The following is a 15,872-nucleotide window of genomic DNA, read 5'->3' on the forward strand; positions in this document are numbered from 1 at the left end:
CACAGAAGAAGGGAGGAGAGTATTAAAATGAAGGTGATTTAAGGTTTGTGCTAGTCAATTTACTGGTGTTTGTGCCGTTATTTATTTACCACCCCCAAAAAACATCTTAAAACTGATGCTAATTTGCGGTGCTCTTGATAGATTGTGTTGGTCATTGTGGAAATGATCCGGCTGTGTTTGTTCTTTAATTTGTGTCGTTAATTTGTATCTGCACTTTCATAAAATTAGCTCTCACTCATTTTCAACACCTTGTTTAGCGGTATTAAGTGTATTCATGGTAAAAGGTACTGAGGAGAAGCTTTCATTAAAATTAGATGACTTGTCACTTCAGGCCGATTAGCAGACCAAGTTTCAAGTAGGGGTGACCCTGAATAGTCGAAGATTTGATGCATCGATATGCAGAGTCTGATTCGACCACCGATCTCACGGTCGAATCTTCACGGGTGTTATGAAACGAGGATCATACAATTTTGGCAATATGTAGGTGCTCAATATTTTAAAGACGTGTCGCAGCGCTGAGCTGAGCATCCGGTGTGTGACCCTTTAAGGGCGCTGAGCTTCGCACCGAGCCTTTAAAATTCGCACACGTTCAATGAGTGAACACCAAGCCTGCAGTCTCCCTCTCAGATACTGAAGCTTTCGCGCCTCGATCGCCCCCCGGTGGCCAGTCCCAGTATAGCCGCCCCTCTGTGTTTTCTAATGACCGCGAGGCGAAGTAAACAATAAAATTACACTTCAAATATTTTTTCCCCAAAGTTAGTTTATGTCATTGAAGGCAGTTATCATCATGATGATTACATTTCAAGTGTTCGTTTTTAAAATTAGTTTTAGTTAGTTATTTGATGCTATAAAAACGGGGGGTGTGACGTCATGATTGACAGCTGAGATCGACGTCTTCTCTGAGTGAAATTGTCACTGAGGCACTAACAGACTTTTTTCGGGATTTTTGGGAGCAGATTGGAGCTTTAGCTTTAATTTCTACATTTCCATAACTGTTTATTTCACACCAACATAATTAATTGTTCTGCATCTGCGAGAGTGTGGGCGGGCTTTTGATATCGCAGCTGTACTTCCTGCTCTACTTCCTGCGCTCTACTGCACAACTCCGGTCCCGAAATCGCTACTGCGCAGACTCGGTTCCAAGATGTCAGCGCCGTGCAGGCCGCCTAAAAGCTTCAAATATGGCAAGCGGAAACGGATGATGTCGAGTCGTCCATATTTTTTTACGGTCTATGGTGTACACACACCGGCGGCAGCATTCAGCGCCTGTCCGCGGCCACTCAGGAAATTGTTTAAAATCTTGCCCCACCACAGAGCGCTTTTTCAAGGTTTTATATTAAATTTATATTATATTTCCCTCAAATCGTCAATCAGAACATACTGATTTAACCCTGTGCTACAAGATACACTCATCGTGCAGCTCTTCTGTCAGTCAATTCAAAATTGAGCTTGCATGTATAATGTGCACGTCAGGTGGCGGTGTGAGATCCTGAGGCGCGGGGCTGAGCTTCGCGTCCTTCACCCCCTTTAGGCACAATCGGCTTAAGAACATGCATGTAAACACACTCAAAGTGTTCTTTTCCTCTCTAGGCAGGTATTTTTTTTAGGTTTATTTATCAAAATATTCTTTTATATATTTGTGTGATGTTCTGTGTTTCGATCGCGGCTTTAACATGTTATGAGAAAACTGTTTATGAATGTTTATCCAGCACATTACCTTGTAGGCTATTTAAAACTAAATAAGAAAGCCATTGTCCGTTCGTCTGTCAGTTGGCAGGCAGTTTTGGTCGCTTTATTAAAAGTTGTTGCTGTGTGCAGTGCGTAAAGGAAAATAAAAATAGTTTTACCCTTCTGCTGACAAGTGTCGTGCCCCTCCCAACCCATTCACACTCACATAGATGATTTGACTATCGGTCGACCATAGAGAGATTCGACAATTCTGATTCGAATGTCTAAATCCTTAGTCGAGGACAGCCCTAGTTTCAAGCATGATAATTAGCCAATCACAGCAACATGCCTCCTTTCATGTGACTTTTTTGGAGGCACTGCCTCAATTGACCTTTCGTCAAAATGTCTGTGGTATCAGACTCTGATAATAGTGATTAGGTCTTTGAGTGTGTGTAACAATACTGATTCAATGACCATGACAATGCTAATCAGTCAGTGCTAACCAGATGCTAAGTGACAGACTTCCATAATTGCATTAGTTCATGCCAAGGTCTTATGTATACTGGTTTTATTTTTTTATGTATTAATCATTATAAAAGCAGTCATTTTATTGCTTCATGCTCTGGCACTAGCGCAGTGTTGAATGTGTTGCATCAGAATCATTAGCTGTAATTGTTGTCACAACTGTGGCAATCTTTAAAAGCTGACAAGTCATGCTGGGTGTGTGTGTTGCTTCTGGGGCGTTAGCGCTCTTCTGGGGTTTAGTGTACTTTCTGTCTGAAAGTTTATATTGTGACATTCATTTGTTCATAATGAGCCTTCCCTTAAGTTTCTGTCAGTTTTCATCATAATATTACTTAAAGTTTTCTGCATAAGTTAGTGGTATAGTCGATTTAGCTACATTAAGGAGAACTTCCACAAGCTTTCTAACCAGACACAACACTGTTTTTAACTAAAAACGTAAAACTTTTTATGCAAGCTTCTGAAAACAGGGGGGGGGGGGGGGGGGGGGGAGGCGTGAAAGCTTCAGTTTCTGAGAGGGGTGCTGCAGGCCTGGTCCATACCGTCTGCTGTCAGTCTGACAACTTGAGAATATTTGTTAGCTACAGTGCTATTATGTTCCAAAAAGCAGATTGAGCTCATATACTTTCCCAGAGGAGCTCTATAGTGTTACAGGTGCAGTAAGCGATTTCTGAGAAATGCTGTTGAAAGTGGACACTTATAGCCAATCAGCAGTAGGGGGCGTGTCCACTCATGATGGGGGAGGAGAGAGAGTGAGCAAGTGGGAGATTTGATGAAAGACTGTATAAAGAGAGTTGGCTGAGAAACATCTCTTTGAGAAACAAAGAGAAAAGATCAGAGGAATATCACTAGAAAAAGAAGGGTTATGATTAGACAAGAGCTTTAGGAGCGGTGGAGAGACCGGAGCTGGAAGGCCTGAAGACGGACACAGAGGTTGCATTTCTGCTCCATACGCGAGTAACATTGGTTTTGCTGTTTCACAGAACCAAAATATGATGTTTTTGTAATGTTAGATATATTAACAAGACAGTTTTGAGTGTTTGTCTGGAGATGATGTGCTGCTGTTGACTAACAACCAACTATTATACTGTACTCGTGTGTACTGTATGTTCATTTTTTGTTCATCCTTGTCGTTCGTTCATCATCTTTGCTTTATTTTTCACAAAGCTTGATTTTGCTTTGCTTTAGCTATGACACTCTGCATCCTAATGTGCATACTATCCACCCTATTCGTTGTAAATAGTATTGAATATTACTAATGTCACATACTATTTATTTATTTAGAATGGATAATATGCACAAAGAAATCCACTCTTGCATTGCATGTTCGTCCATTTTGGGGGAAGAGCAATGAAGGGAGTGGTGTGTTTGTTTGGGTTGATTTCAAATATCAACAGTGTTTCAGAGAAACCCCTTACTGCGCAACAAGGCCAGAAAGCACTACACAACTTTTATATTCTGAAAAGTTTTTAAAACTATGTACCACACTTACTGATCTTGCAAATGGTTACAGACAAAAACAGAACATCATACACACATGACTGAGGATCACACACTACCAGACTTTTAAATCGTTCTGAGCACACACACACACAAAAAAAAACTCAAACAGAAACAAGAGTCTTGTTGTTAAGAGACATGTGACAAATGAAAAAATATTGTTTTAAAATGAGCTCAAAATGTTGACTGGATGGAATCATAGTCTGTAGCTAAAAGATCTGAGTCTGTGCCCATCATACAACTACCTGATTTTTTAAACTCTGACAACTCAAAATCTTCAGACTGGCACTTCTTTCGGCAATTAGGGTCAACCTGTCCACACTGCAAATCAGGGCAAAAATCTGTACAAAAGTCATGTAGTGTATTCCAGCCATTAGCGCAAACGATCTTCTTCTATGGTTCGTTTTCTCTATGAACTCAACTACTGCGGCACAATGGTTTAGTACAACCACACACACTTATCAACTGTCAGAATGTTTTAGCTTGCTACTAAAATAATGTCTTTTTTAATGACACAACCATTTTTTGGTAACTCTATCACTCCCTTGAGTATGGAGGTTTGTTAATGCAAGAGTCAACGTTTGAGTCATTTTTGCTGAGGGAAAACCTGAGGGGATGACATATGAATTATTTTCTTCTGTAATTGACATTATTTTTATTGAATGTATAACAGACCCTGTGTTTACAAACCCACTACGTTACTTTAGTGTTTACGTAGGACACTTATGAGTAGGGCTGCATGATAGTGGTTAAATTGATATTCATGATTATTTTTGTCAATTATAATCATGATTTATCAATTTTAGAAATGTTAGCAGAATTACTTTCAAGCAAGCACAAATCAAGAGATTGTCAAATCAGGTTTTATTTTACCTCATAGTTTATTATATTTATCATATACATTATATGTGTCATATATGTATATATATATATATATATAAATCTTGTACGTTTTTTACAGTTTTCATAGTGTAGAGGATTAGAGGATTAATGTAGCCTACATTAATCCTCTACATTATGAAAACTGTAAAAACCGTACAAGATTTAAATATATGTATATACACACAGTGCCTTGCGAAAGTATTCGGCCCCCTTGAACTTTGCGACCTTTTGCCACATTTCAGGCTTCAAACAAAAAGATATAAAACTGTAATTTTTTGTGAAGAATCAACAACAAGTGGGACACAATCATGAAGTGGAATGAAATTTATTGGATATTTGAAACTTTTTTAACAAATCAAAAACTGAAAAATTGGGCGTGCAAAATTATTCGGCCCCTTTACTTTCAGTGCAGCAAACTCTCTCCAGAAGTTCAGTGAGGATCTCTGAATGATCCAATGTTGACCTAAATGACTAATGATGATAAATAGAATCCACCTGTGTGTAATCAAGTCTCCGTATAAATGCACCTGCACTGTGATAGTCTCAGAGGTCCGTTTAAAGCGCAGAGAGCATCATGAAGAACAAGGAACACACCAGGCAGGTCCAAGATACTGTTGTGGAGAAGTTTAAAGCCGGATTTGGATACAAAAAAAATTCCCAAGCTTTAAACATCCCAAAGAGCACTGTGCAAGCGATAATATTGACATGGAAGGAGTATCAGACCACTGCAAATCTACCAAGTCCTGGCCGTCCCTCTAAACTTTCAGCTCATACAAGGAGAAGACTGATCAGAGATGCAGCCCATGATCACTCTGGATGAACTGCAGAGATCTACAGCTGAGGTGGGAGACTGTCCATAGGACAACAATTAGTCGTATACTGCACAAATCTGGCCTTTATGGAAGAGTGGCAAGAAGAAAGCCATTTCTTAAAGATATCCATAAAAAGTGCTGTTTAAAGTTTGCCACAAGCCACCTGGCTTGCCACACCAAACATGTTGAAGAAGGTGCTCTGGTCAGATGAAACCAAAATTGAACTTTTTGGCAACAATGCAAAACGTTATGTTTGGCGTAAAAGCAACACAGCTCATCACCCTGAACACACCATCCCCACTGTCAAACATGGTGGTGTCAGCATCATGGTTTGGGCCTGCTTTTCTTCAGCAGGGACAGGGAAGATGGTTAAAATTGATGGGAAGATGGATGGAGCCAAATACAGGACCATTCTGGAAGAAAACCTGGTGTCTGCAAAAGACCTGAGACTGGGACGGAGATTTGTCTTCCAACAAGACAATGATCCAAAACATAAAGCAAAATCTACAATGGAATGGCTCAAAAATAAAACCGCTGTACAAAAACGCTCTCCATCCAACCTCACTGAGCTCGAGCTGTTCTGCAAGGAGGAATGTGCAAAAATTTCAGTCTCTTGATGTGCAAAACTGATAGAGACATACCCCAAGCGACTTACAGCTGTGATCGCAGCAAAAGGTGCCGCTACAAAGTATTAACTTAAGGGGGCTGAATAATTTTGCACGCCCAATTTTTCAGTTTTTGATTTGTTAAAAAAGTTTGAAATATGCAATAAATTTCGTTCCACTTCATGATTGTGTCCCACTTGTTGTTGATTCTTCAAAAAAATTACAGTTTTCTATCTTTATGTTTAAAGCCTGAAATGTGGCAAAAGGTCGCAAAGTTCAAGGGGGCCGAATACTTTCGCAAGGCACTGTATATATAATTCCAATAATTCCAAATTATGTTTTTTTTTAAATTTAAACAACAAGACTTTTTGCAGCAACTACAAATGTAAGCAATATAGTCAAGATTCATGTTTGGATTTGTCAATTTCTGATTGAGAAGGTTTGCTCGTAGATTTACGGCCTCATGAAGGAACACATATGACTTTCATTTGAACAGAATATCACAATGGAGACTGTTCATGCATGTTTGTTGATGTTTTCTGGATAATTAGCAGAGAGATCATGTGTGCATGGTTGCCAGGTTGGAAAGATTAAGTGAAACACTGGGCAGAAAATTTGATATTTTGAACATTTTAACGTCTGGGAACCCCAATCATGAAAGTTCCTAGAAGCTTGTTACCAATTAAAGATAGTGAAGTTTTTAGGATAAATACAGGTCTGCATTCAGCAATGTATTTTTGTTGGCCAAAAACCTGGAAACGATTTCACATTCACAGATTGTAGAGCTATTGACACCACATTGCTTGTGAGAAGTGCAGCCCAAAAGACAATGGGTCTGAAATAAGGTATGTGTTATACAACATATAATATCCTATTGGGTTTTTGTCGAGGGAACCAGAGTGGTGCGAATTTCCGGGTTGGCCTAAAAAATACGTCATCCATGCAGCTCTCTATAACAAGTGGATATTGTAATAGAGTATTGCAGATATTTATGCTTAATTAATGGAGAGAAGCAAACCATGATCACAATTAAAATACATTCCCAGTTATGATGTTGTGTGGTCTATATGATCATTCTATTAGAGAAACAATTACATTGAAAACGATTATATATGGGATTTTACCATAAAAGCTACTATCTGCACTAAAGTGTTGTAAAGTGGACTGCGCTGGAATTCTCAAGAATTAACTGACTGATTTGAGTCATACATGTTCCATTAAACTCTCTGACGTCACACGATGCAACTCAGTTTTCCGCTGGCCAAATCGAAACCCTGCGTCTTCAATCCAAAGATGAGAAACGAAAGAAGCAAAAATGTTTTACAACAGTGAATTCTTCCCAACGGCACTCAAAAACGATTGCAACAGCGGTCGTGAGGCATTGCAAATTCCCTTCTGATACACATCTCCTGAAACAATGATTGTTCTTGTGATGGATGGTTAAAACCAAGAGGACAAATTAAGGGAAGTGGTATCTGATTCTAACATCGTTCGGTGAATTGTATGATTGTTCACTGTTGTCAATGTGATCAATGGCTGAATCTGTTCTGGTTGGTATGTGGTCTCAGCTGCCCACTGACACAGTAACCCAGGACTCTTCCTCTTGTAGCACAATAGTCGAAAAATCACACCTATCCCGATGCACGGTTTAAGAAGTAGCTTAGCATGGCATGAGCTTATATCAGACATATAAGCTGATATAAGCATTGTTTTAGCATTCTTTAGCATTGTACCTGTACATTTGACACAACAAATATCAGCAATCACTTCGCTCTCTCATGTGAATGTGGTTTCCTTTTCCATGATGCTTTATTAATAATACAGAAAGATGAGATGTGCTATGATTTATGAGTCTATTTCATTAAAATGGGATACTGTATGGTTTCTATATAACCGTTCTCAAATTATTCTGCACTGTAATCCGTTAGTGTCTGTAACTGGGGCATGAGTCATTGTGGAGGAAAGACAGCAGTGTGATATATAGACAGCAACCCTCCCTCAATAGTGTGCCAGAATACCAAAGAGACGGAGGGTGGGTGGAGGGGGGGAAGGGACTGACGTCAAGTTGTCCACAACACAGATGGCAGGACTGAAATCTCTGGATCATTTTACTTTATATAGGGGAGGGGAAAGGTCACAAGTTTGTGACTGTTTGTGTGAACGATTTGTTTGGGAGAATTTGCCAAGATTATAAATGACCCCCAATTTTTTGATGGAGTATTAGGGATTTTTTTTTCATGTAATCACTTTTTCAATTAAGCACTTTGCCTTCAAAATTTGCTTCACAATGAAAAACAAATCAAAATTTTCATCAATGTCTTCCTGTAGCTCGGTCAGTAGAGCATGACATTAACAATGCCAAGGTCATAGGTTCGATTCCCAGGAAAAGCAAGAGCTGATAAAAAATGTGTACTTTTTAATGGAATGTAAGTCACTTTGGATAGAAGCCTTTGACAAATGCATGAATGTAATGCAAAGTACATGAACAACAGTATTAAGATTTTTTTTCACATTGCAAAATATAACAAATGCATGTATTGTACTGTAACAGAGACATCGGACCCTATCATACACCCAATGTGGTGCCAGGCGCGACGCAAATGTTTTTTGCTGGTTTCATCCTGACACAGTTATCATTTTCACGTCCTGCGCCACATTGTTTAAATAGCAAATGCATTTGCGCCTCTGGGCATGCTGGTCTGAAAGCGAGGTGTGTTCAGGCGAATTTGTTGCCGTGTTGCTATTTTGAGGCAACTGAAAACAACTGAGCCATTGACCAACAAAAAAAGGGTGCCAATAGGTGCTGCTTGTTACACACAGAGAGACACGCAGCACACAAACATCTTAAAATATTATAAATAACCAGACCATGTGCCAGGTGCGCAGAAACCTTTTCATGTCATTAAACTAGCAAAAGTGGACTCGGACATGCCCTAATTGCACCTGCGCCTTGTGCTTTAGAACATGCGCTTAGATAGTTAAAATAGGCCCCTTCATGTATCACCATTTGCGACCTTTTTTACTTCTATTTTGTGATATACTTTAATTAACTTGTTACTTCTTTATTTTTTATTTTTTTCAGTTTTATTTATTTTATTTTATTAATTTACTTATTTATTTATTGTTGTTGATTGTTTTTAAATCTGTAGCACTTTGAGATTTTGTTTAATATAAAGTGCATTATAAATAAAATTTATTATTATTATTATTATTATTATTATTATTATTATTATTATTATTATTATTATTATATTTTTGAGTAAAATTAAAAATGAGTAAATTGATATTTGGATATTTGAAATTGAATTTGTTTTATAATTGATGAATTTGACCAAATTAACCGTTTTATTCCTGTTTATTACTGTGAAGCTACTTGGAAACAATCTGTATTGTATGAAATAGAAATAGATGTGAATATTGTTAAATTAAGCAAAAACATAAAGATCCCAAGAGCGTCTTTCAGATCTGCATCAATAACCATAGTACGCTTCACTTAATTTGACACTGGTTCCCTGCTCTGTGAAATGTATGTGATATTTGTCAGACATATATGAGTTGGGCCAAGATTGTATCCCAGAGAGTTACTACTGGCAGGCAGCCTTACATAACACAAGCATTCATCAATAAGACAGAGATGCCATTGCATGTTATATAACAATCTATTTTTATTGCACAAAGCTGGGTTTGTTCTGGGGAAAGGGAGTAGTCAGTAGTGGCCAGGGTCACATGGGTGACCAACTCAATATAAAATATGACCTCAGTGTTCCTCAAAAAGCATTCATCTGACAGGTACACAGACCTTCATTTGTTTCAGACTTTCCTTTTTCCAAACTTTTTCAGTGTCTCCAGAGGAAAAGTCAGTATCAATAAGGTCTGTGTCTGTGCTAGCTGAGATTGTCCCCCTGCGCTCATGGTCGACATGAAATCAAAATGTATAAGTCTAAGTCTTGTCCAACATTTTTTTTTTCATTGAATGTTTGTTTTACTCTGAAAAATGGTTATTGAGGTTATAAGAAAGTAGGGGTGTGTGATATTGCCTACATTAATAACATGAGAGTTGTTTTAACAATGTGTGATCTGACATTATTAAGTATGTTCCTCACTTTGCAAAAACACTTCAACACGCAATTGTGTGATTTAGTCTTTTAAAATGCAGTCATGATCTCTGTGTTTATCTTTTGGACTTGATTTGAGAAAATCGAATCATTAAAAAGTCCAGAAGACGAAGCAGAAAGTCAGTGTAAAGTAAGCCTGTAAGCTTTAAACTTCACGTTCTCACTTAAAAGATTCCTGTTGCAAGCTCGCAATTATGATGCAATTCGTGAAAGACATAATATGAAAATAAATGTCTATAATAATATGAAAGAAATGCTTTAATAGATTGTGATGTTATGTTGTACTTTTTGTGCATTAGCCACTACTTAAAATATGCTGGGATGATCAGCTGAATAACAAGATCGATTCTCAGAAGGACGCGTTCTGTGTTCTCGCGTCCTTCTGAGTTTGTTCTTTCAAGGTCGTCTAGCAAGTCCGGCAACAGTCCGTTCTTTGCGTTCTTGGAATTGATAAAAAGCCGTTGTGTTTCTCCTGTTCTTGGTCAGTCGTTGTTTTGGCCTGTTTCCTTGTGTTCTGTGTTGCCATGTTTTCCACATTTTTCTTTGGACTTTTGTTTTACTTCCTGTCTCATGTGCCATCATTTTAGCTTTTTCGTTTTTTGTAGTTTTAGTTTTTTAGTAACTTGATTTGTCCTTGATTGTTTCCACAATTTTTTCTTGTTCCAGCCACAGTCAAAATTCTGAACGAACAATCAACAAATTGATTGAATGACTGACATTACCTGTGACTTGTTGCTTCTGTGCCACCACCTCTGCATTGCAAAGAAGGATTTTGTTGATACTGATTTCATTTTATTAGTGACAGCCCTGTAGTGTCTTATTATCCTAACTTAAACATGACACATTTAATCAGGTTAGAAAAAAAATAACATAAGAGGTAAAAATCTTTTTAAACTTTTTTGACAAGTTCATTTGTCACTGCTGCAAACTAACTAGTACACACAACATAAAGAATAGAACAAGTTTTGAGAGTCTACTGTCCTACACCTGCCAAGGTACAAGCAGAATAGCACACTTTCTTTAAATTATCGTCTAATTATCACTGTCAACAAAATGCCAGAACATTTTTAAATATCCTATTAGGCCCTGTTAGCACCTGGTATTAAGATAAATTTTGGTGGATCGGACCACAAGTACACGAGGAAGACATACCATTTTACACCTGGTATTTTAAAAGATTACTTCGAGGGGAGGGTTTTTTTCAGATCTTTCGATCTAATGAACGCACCGAAGACAGAAAAACGTACAGAGAGCAGCAGATTTTTTTTTCCGAAAGAGGAGCATATGTGTTAGAAATCAGGAATGGTGAGAGAACTCTGAGTGCCTTAAGTTGAAAAAAAAAATCAACTCTGAGCATAAAAGCGCCCATTGTCATTCACGTTTTTTTCCATTTGTCCAATTGAATGAATCGAATGAGATGCGGGCCTTCCATTGTGGTGATGGTTACCTTGATTAAACTGACCGCACAGCTGATTCAGGGGTTGCCTACCAACATGCACTGCTCTTTTCTAGACTAAAAAACATCAACCAAAAAAAGGTGTGCGGTGTGCCTCGTGTTTTAAAACCTGAAAAACGCATTCTGTCCGATCAGGGCCTAAGGCAGTAGGCAGAGAGTATGGATCTTTTTTGTCTCTTTGAACACTTTTGACCACATGAGCGTTTACACTACAAAAGCAATCCGGTCTAATATATTATTGACTACCTCTGGAAGTGGTAGAAAGTGGACAAACGCAAAACATTGACACATGTACAAGTCCTTCTAAAAAAATTTGCATATTGTGATAAAGTTCATTATTTTCCATAATGTAATGATAAAAATGTAACTTTCATATATTTTAGATTCATTGCACACCAACTGAAATATTTCAGGTCTGTGTTTACTAGAAGTACGCAAACGCAACTCGGCCGTTGTCATTATGGCCCCGCCCACCGACTCTATACACGATGTGATTGGCCCGGCAAGAGTTAGGCGAATACAGCTCAGAAGGATATTGAGAGTTGCTAGACGACACTCGCGGGCAGATTAAATTTGCTGCCGCTAGGGTGCGTCTAGATTTCTAGGCTATAGGTTAATAGCTCGTTTAGAGAACCTTTTCTGAGATAGGAATTTTGGGTTTTCATGAGCTGTATGCCAAAATTATCAGTATCAAAACAATAAAAGACCTGAAATATTTCAGTTGGTGTGCAATGAATCTAAAATATATGAAAGTTTAATTTCTATCATTACATTATGGAAAATAATGAACTTTATCACAATATGCTAATTTTTTTAGAAGGACCTGTATTTAGCGCCGTCCACTTGTGATCCGATCGAACAAAATGCATCTTAATACCAGGTGTAAACACCCTAAGAATGTAAGATTATAATGGGTATCAAACTAGTTTTGAGTTAATTGTTTCTTGTCAAACATATTGCACAAGAATGTGATACTGAACTTTGCTGATTTTTGAAAAAGATCATAATTGTGGGTGCATTAATATCAGGAAATATGACAGCAGCTGATCTCTGGAGACGAAAGGGAGCCGTTGGGGTCAGATTACCTCAGTGCTCATGAGAAAACACGAGTCTGACCTCTGTCATTCTCCATCCAATCATACATTCGGTCATGGCCTTAGGAAACATTTATGATACACATTGTCAATGCATTTCTGATACACAGAACCAAGCATCGCAAGCATAATATTTTGGTTTCTAGGTTACTGTTTTGACTAATACTTGCATCAAGAAAAATTGTTAGTTTAGACACCCTAGCAGGGTTACGAAAGCGGAAGTGGTAAAACAAGACTTGGTCAGGCACATTCTGTACTTCTCAACCATTCCAGCTGTAATTCTTCGTCTCCAACAGGCATTAAATTTAGCAGAATAATCAGCTATCATAAATATACTCCAATTGCCAGATTTCCTCTGAAGTAATTCTCTTAAATGTTATTAAATCTAAAAGCATGAATGTTTGACTGATGTAATGCTGAAGTAAAAGAAATGCAGAAATGAGATCAAGTATGCTTTGAATATTTATGGCCCTTTCCAAGAACAGTGAACAAAATAAGGCCCTTTTTTCAATAAACTAAATATAGCATGATCTGTTTTATTTTCGAATAATTTTACATTTACACGTATGCATCTGACAGTATCTAAAGTGATTCAAATTGTATTCAAGCTATACATTTCTTCAATTCATCTTCTAAGAATCTAACCCATGACCTTGGCCAGAGATGGTTTTATGATTGAGAGATGTTAGGGTTCACGGCTTTATTAGGGATAAACTTGATAGTAAAGACAGCTCTACTATATAATATGAGGATGTGCAATGCTGAAGACTTTATGTAAACATTGTATGCAGGGTCTGGTTCATCCAATCAGTACCACTGACACCACAAATATGCAAATATGGACATTAAGGGTTTAGGAATGTACAGCGTAAAATAACATTATGAATTAACCCCGGGTAAATTATGATCAGTGTGAAATGTGAAGCAAAATAACCCAGGATTTAATTAAGCCAGGGTTTAGAGTGCAAGCTTAACTATTTAAATTACATTTTCCCCCCGATAAACTTCCATAAACAAATAAAGAAAAAGAAAAAAAAAGAATTTAAATGTTTTTTTGTTTTTTTTACAATACCTTGGGTAACAGGGTTGAAGGTTGAAGGGATAGTTCCCCCAAAAGCAGATCTCGGCAGCCATTGACTACCTAAAAATACTATGGTAGTCAATGGCTGCAAAGATCTGCTTGGTTACAAACATTCTTCCAAATACCCCTTGTGTTCAGCAGAAGAAATTCATACAGGTTTGGAACAGCTTGAGGGTGAGTAAATGATAAAAGAATTTTCATTTTTGGGTGAACTATCCCTTTAAGCCATAGTGTAGTCTACAATATTTATTGAGAAATTAGAATAAGGTTATTCACATTCTTCCCCTCATGCTTAAGAAAGTGATATCACTTCCACATGATGTTAATTCTTTGGTTTCTCAATGTTAGGAAACTTCATATTTTTTGAAATTGGGGAAAATCATGTGGTGTCAGTCAGACACAGCTAAATATTATGTCTTTGGTAAGACAAAATAGGTTACAGCTTTTTTTTCTTCAATTAAATTAATGTCAGTTATTTTACATTGTGGTGAATTAGTGACCATTTAAGGATGAATATTTAAGGGTGAATATTTAATGTTTTATAAACTTGCTAGTTGCTACTTATTCCGTGACTGTGTTAATTGTACATTGGACAATAATTACAATAATAGTAAAACGGGAGGGGTTACTGTCTCTAATGATTTAAACAAATGTCATGGGATAAAAAAAGAGTACACTCAGAACAAATAGCTTAACATAAACTAGTTAGATCAATCATCAAGGGATTTTTGATTTATCCTGTGCTGTTAAAAGAAATAAGAGCCCTCCATATACGTTCCTTTGTGTACGGTGTATTTTGCCGTGTCCTTTCCCTGTCAAATCTTGCCACACATATTTGTGCAATAATCTTTCCAAGAGCAGGATTCTGTCTGTGACAGATCTTGGAGATGTATTCTCTCTCTGTGAGACCAGTCTAGGAAATGTAATCTCTCCGCGGAAACTAGGCCATGGCGTGATTTCACATTTGTTACACCGCCAATAGCACACGGCCTGTCACAAAGAGCATCCATTTATTATGCTGTCCCTCAGGCACTTCTGTTTTAACAGATCACCTTAAGAGCTCATCTACTCCCCTTGAAAGCAAATATTTCATTATGAATTGTTTTAGAGGTCACGTCATATTAAGGGTTCTTTTATCCATATATTGTTTGTCGGGATGCTTTTAGTATTGGATGGCACGATACATTCAAATGATGTCAGACCGAAGAACGAGGTGTTATGCAAGGGTGCAAAAAGAACGACTGGTAGGGATTTTGGTGTGGTTAACTGTGAGTGTTTAACTAAAACATGGATTGAATATTAAAATGTATTCTAGTATCTTTAATAATAAACTTGATTTACACATTTTTTAGTGCTGTCAAATCCAAAATAAAATTTTGTAAATCAGTATCGGTATCAGTATACCTTTTTGTATTGTGGCGAGGCCAGTGAACATAAAAATACTGGTAACAAATAGTTAACAAAAACTGACCCAGCCCTGCTGTACAATTATTACTAACCGTTTCTAAAGGGATTTATTGCATTTATTACATTGGAATGAATTGCAGTAAAGCACCTGTTGTGAGCCAGTTATTTTCCACCATGACAGTAAATAAACAGTCCACCTGCTATCAGTTAGCTCAGTGGTTGAGGCTTGGGGAGAGGGAGAGCAGAATGGGCGGTACCTATTGCTTCGGGGAAGGACATTCATCTCACATCTGTTTCCGTTTCACACCCTGCCTGCCTCTGCTTGTGTGTGTGGATGTGTCTGAGAACAAATGTGTGTATGGGCTTTGTGTGTCATATCACCTGCTTGGCAGACCTGAATCTATGGTCGCAGAGAGATGCGGATGACAAGGGAGTGCGTGATGGGACAGGTTTACCATGGAGAAGGTTCGATTTTTTTTAGGTGTGTGTTTTTGTGAGAAAGCAGAAGTGTGATTGTAGAGCTAACAGAGGCTGACTGTGATAATGACCATGTCTGTTCATCTTTTGCTTGAGTGTACTCAGTTTTTGTTGCTTGAACGCAATTGATGTGATTTTTCTTGAGTTTGTGATGAGTATGCACATGTACAATTATTTATTCTGCATGTGTAATTCAAGTATTTTTGTTTGTTGAAAGGATTTCTGTTGTATGCAAGTCGACAAGTCAAAAAAA

The 15,872-nt window shown here is 37.7% G+C and overlaps 1 protein-coding gene across 3 annotated transcripts in view; it reads left to right on the forward strand.

Moving 5' to 3' along the window:
* Positions 1–15,872, forward strand: part of gnaz (guanine nucleotide binding protein (G protein), alpha z polypeptide) — a 53,765-nt gene that overhangs the window by 14,063 nt on the left and 23,830 nt on the right. Inside the window, exon 1 of one of the 3 annotated variants that reach the window (XM_067433777.1) lies at positions 15,460–15,607. The exons of 1 other annotated variant lie outside the window; for it this stretch is intronic. The gene's annotated coding sequence lies outside the window, so the exon portion shown is untranslated. Of the gene's footprint in view, positions 1–15,459; positions 15,624–15,872 lie in introns of those variants that run through there. One more of the 3 variants, XM_067433778.1, reaches the window with a different exon arrangement.

The sequence above is a fragment of the Pseudorasbora parva genome, chromosome 23 (assembly GCF_024679245.1).
Source record: "Pseudorasbora parva isolate DD20220531a chromosome 23, ASM2467924v1, whole genome shotgun sequence".
Taxonomy (NCBI): domain Eukaryota; kingdom Metazoa; phylum Chordata; class Actinopteri; order Cypriniformes; family Gobionidae; genus Pseudorasbora; species Pseudorasbora parva.